At 35.8% G+C, this 4,405-nt stretch overlaps 1 non-coding gene across 1 annotated transcript; it reads left to right on the forward strand.

Annotated features, from left to right (window-relative positions):
• Nucleotides 1-528: 528 nt before the first annotated feature.
• LOC107821711 (uncharacterized) lies at nt 529-2,326 on the forward strand. The gene is made up of 2 exons (XR_012707840.1): nt 529-671; nt 1,845-2,326. It is a non-coding gene; the product is annotated as an uncharacterized LOC107821711 (transcript).
• The last annotated feature ends 2,079 nt before the right edge of the window (nt 2,327-4,405 follow it).

A 4,405-nucleotide genomic window follows, 5' to 3' on the forward strand; every position in this document is an offset into this window, starting at 1 on the left:
GCACAAATAGTTCTTCTAGCACAAAAACTTCTACTCTAGAGTGAAAGTTCGCCAGTTACAAACAAAAACTTCAGCTCTAGAGCTGAAGTTCGACAGTTACAAAACAAAAACTTCAGCTCTGGAGCTGAAGCTTACAAACAAAAGAGCTGAAGTTTGTCAGTTACAAACAAAAACTTCAGCTCTAGAGCTGAAGTTCGACAGTTATAAAACAAAAACTTCAGCTCTAGAGTTGAAGCTTACAAACAAAAACTTCAGCTCTAGAGCTGAAGTTCGACAGTTACAAAATAAAAACTTCAGCTCTAGAGCTGAACTTCAGGCCTGACTACTAGAATGCTGAAGTTTTGTGTGATTGCCTTTGTTACTTCAGCCCCGTATGCTGAAGTTATGCGAAAAAGTGGGTAATTGCAAGCGGGTACAAGTTAAAAAGTGACACAAAAAGTGGGTATAGATGCAAATGCCTCGTTAAACAGGTTCACATAAATTGGAACGTAGTACTATTTTTAAGTGGGCTGTCATGCAGTATAGTATAGGCCCAATTCTATTTTCCAAAAATAATATAGGCCCATTTCAATGTTTCTCGGGTTCGCATCTGTCCATTGCACGACAGAGTCGTCGGAACGCTCCACTGACCGGTGAACTGTAGATCTCCGGCGGACCTTTGGTTGACTGAGGTAACATTTCAAAGCAAGCTTGTTACGCAATTGCTCTCATCCTACTAGTTTCTCTTTGTGGCAGAGATACATGTAAAAAAAAAAATTGGGAAATGTTCCTTCATTTTATAATTTTATTTGATGAAAATAGTTGATATTTCACTGTTTTGGTGAGTTTTTTTTTTTTTTTTTTATACTCTAAAGCAGCGTTTTTGAAGTTTGTCATTACATCTGAATAGTTCGATGAAATTCGTCTGCGGATGTCCGTTTTCTAGTTTTGTGGTAGATTTAATTTGCTTCTAGAAATGTTTTTCGTTTATTAGTCTTAGGTTAACAGCTACCTACTGTTTTGGTGAGTGTTAGTTTGTACACTTTGGAGCAGTCTTCATTGTCATGCCTCGGAGTTGCTCGACGAAATTCCTTAACGGATTTATTTGAATGTGATGCTTCTGAAATGAGAGTATGCTTCAATATACTAATTCGTAGTAGTTGGATAATTCTTTCTGTTTGCCAAGTTAGCTGAATGTTATTTCTGCTGACTTTAACACGTTTGTAAAACCCAAAACACATCTTGAGAATCCGCTTAATCTGTAATACTTGAATATCACCACAGAGTCCTCTTAAACTAGCCCACTTCAGTAGCTAGTCATGTCTTTGCATCTTGAGAAGGTTTAGAAACGATTGTTGTTGCTCACCATTCGAGCTTTTTAATTGGTTGTATATCTAATTGTAGGAGTTAATTATTTGAAACCCCCCTTAATTATATTACAAATCTGCATCGGAAGAAACCCCTGTTTGTCCCCTCTTCTCTCCACCCCCACCCTCGAAAAAATTCTTCCCCTTTCTTTGGATCAAAAAGGAAAATCACTTCGGTTGCCTTCCCTTCCTTGACTAGTTTTCCTTTGTATATGCAGTGACTATTCACATTGTTAGTCACAAAGTGGCATTGCATATCAGCATATCCTACTCAACTGTTGTAGTTGTTTTGACCAAGTATTAGTCACACACCATTAAGTTAGATGTCCTAAATCTCGTATTAATAGTAGGCATGCTTGCCTCCCTTAGTGGAAAGAGTGATCTTGTTGTATTTTTGTCTTGTTTTTTTCTTGTTTGGCCTATTCCTGTTCTATTATTGTCTAGTTTTTTTTTTCTTGTTTGGCCTACTGATGTAGTTTTCTTCATGTCATATCCTAGTTCGGCTGATCGATTAAATTCATCCAATGGAAGCTAAATTCTTCCGCTTTCTCAAGATTGTTGGAGTCGGTTTCAAGGCTAGGGCAGAATCTGAGGGTCGTCTCTTGTACCTTAAGCTGGGTTACAGCCATGAGGTTGAAATGACCGTGCCCCCTGCAGTTCGTGTCTACTGTTTCAAACCCAATGTGATTTGCTGCACTGGAATTGACAAGTATAGGGTACATCAGTTTGCTGCTTCTGTGAGGAGCTGTAAGCCTCCTGAAGTTTACAAAGGCAAAGGTATAATGTACATTGACGAAGTGATAAAAAAGAAGCAGGGGAAGAAATCAAAATGAGAACCTTTATTTCATGGTTATTTCTTGGGCTTGGGCTTTGTTCTCTTTTTGATGCTGGACAATTTCTCTTTAGGCATCCTTCCTATTCTAATTTTTTCTTTAGCTGCATGAATCCTTTAAAAAATAGTGGTTGAAGGTCTTCTACCATAGTCGCAGAAGTTGCTAAACATCTCAATGACTATTCCTGTATTAGCTTTTTCATACTTTCAACAACTATAGAGAAGTGATGGACGGCGTTAATGAAAGTGGGTATTTGAATAAATGATCTGTGCTAAGAATTGCTTTCTTGGAACCTTAGCGTACGATCTTAGGTTTCCTGAATAACTCAAATGTGAAGTTCAGAGTGTTAAGATTGATTCTTGTAGGACTTGTAGATTAAAATATATATTTGTGCTCCGTTATATTGAATTGCAGGCTGTGGTCTGCTTCTTCCACAATTTGATTAAATGTTCTATGCAAAACATTGTTTCCATTGTTGGACGTGATCTTAGGTTGTCTGAGTGGTTCTCAAATTCAAAGTTGTCAGTCTGATTGATTTCTATGGGACCCGTAGTTTGAAATTTGTGTTGATTAATTATGCTTGGTGACATTTAAAATGAAGTGCAGTGTGTGCTTCTTCTTAATTTATCCTCTCCCTGCTGCCTGTAAACTTGTCGTATTCGCTTTGCAGTTGTCTTGAATTTAGAATATGTATTTGCTTTTTAGACAAAATAAAAAATTATGTTAGTTTTTAGTGTTTAATCCATGTATTACTAATATTCTTATTTTTATTTCACATTTTCCCGTTAAAAAAAAATAGAGGTTCCACATATGACATAACTTGTGTGTATGTACTATTACTTATGAATTACGAGGAAACCGGAAAAAAAAAGGCAAGCTGATTGGTTCTTTCTGCCACTGAAACATGTTTCTCTTGCTGTTTATATGTGACGAATATTTTCTTTTTTGTAGACAAAACAACAAAAAAAAAACAAAAACAGGTCGCTCTTAGAAAAAGCAACTTACCCTAAAATATATTTAATTCAAAACCGCTGTATTTCCTCATCCCCCTTCCAATCGTTTTTCCATTTCTGTACAAACCAAGATGTAATTAGATTAAATCAAGCATAACTCGAAGCTTCAACAAGGGTACGAGAAGAGTAAGATGTACGCAGCCTTATCCCTACCCTGGAAGGATAAAAAAACTATTTCGTTAAGCCCTGAAACTCACTCATAAGGTATTTTAAAAGAAAAATCGTCTTTTTGTCCCTGGTTCTGATGAGATTTAACATAGAAGAAAAATAGAGGTACCACAAAATCCAAATATAATACACTTGATAACACAAAGAAAAAATGTAAGATTCACGAAGAGCTAACAAGCTGTATAATGGTGGTAAATTTGCGATTTTGCGATTTTCATGAACAATGAGTTGATTTCATCTACTTTTATACATTGCAATTAATGTCATGTTTGTATTTAAATACCCATCATAGCTTTTACATTCTTGTCTTAAACTTGATCCAAATTTTCATAATTTTTGTTATGATGTGGTCAGAAATTCCTCGTATACGGAAGTCTAAAGCAAGTGATATGGGAAAGGAAAGTAGTAAATTTCTTCAAGCTATGTGCCTTTCAATAATGCATTGTGAATACAAGTATCCAATAGGAATAGCTAGAATTTTTGTGTTAAAAGCAAAAGACACCTATTTTATTACAAAGTATATCTTAAAATATAATTTTACAAGAGAGGACTGAGCACTTCTAATTCAACTCCAATATTGGTGGCAACTTGTACCGACACATAGGACAACTTGGGTTTTTTAGGAGCCACGTCTCAATGCAGTCAAAATGGAAAGTGTGCCTACAAGGCATGCTGTAAACTTCCGAATTAGGTAAATACCTCTCCATGCATATTGAACATATCTCTGTCAAATCATGGCCGTTTGGAACATTTACTTTCTGTAAAAACCGAATTATTGATCTTACTGCAGGCAGTGACTTAAATTCCCTCCTAGCTTTCTCAATTAGAGACACTATTAATTCCCTTTCGTAATTCTCATCAAAACACCTGCTTCTCCATTTACATGTTCCTCTCATCACAAGTTCTTGTACGTAATATTCTATCCATTGAAATTCTTCATACAAAGATGATCCCTGTCCAAATCGCTTGATTTTATCATAAATTTCTTCCCAAAGTATTTCTGCCAAATATTCTCTCTCTTTTGCAAGAATTCTTGATTTTGTAA

This window comes from Nicotiana tabacum, chromosome 3 (genome assembly GCF_000715075.1).
Source record: "Nicotiana tabacum cultivar K326 chromosome 3, ASM71507v2, whole genome shotgun sequence".
Taxonomy (NCBI): Eukaryota; Viridiplantae; Streptophyta; class Magnoliopsida; order Solanales; family Solanaceae; genus Nicotiana; species Nicotiana tabacum.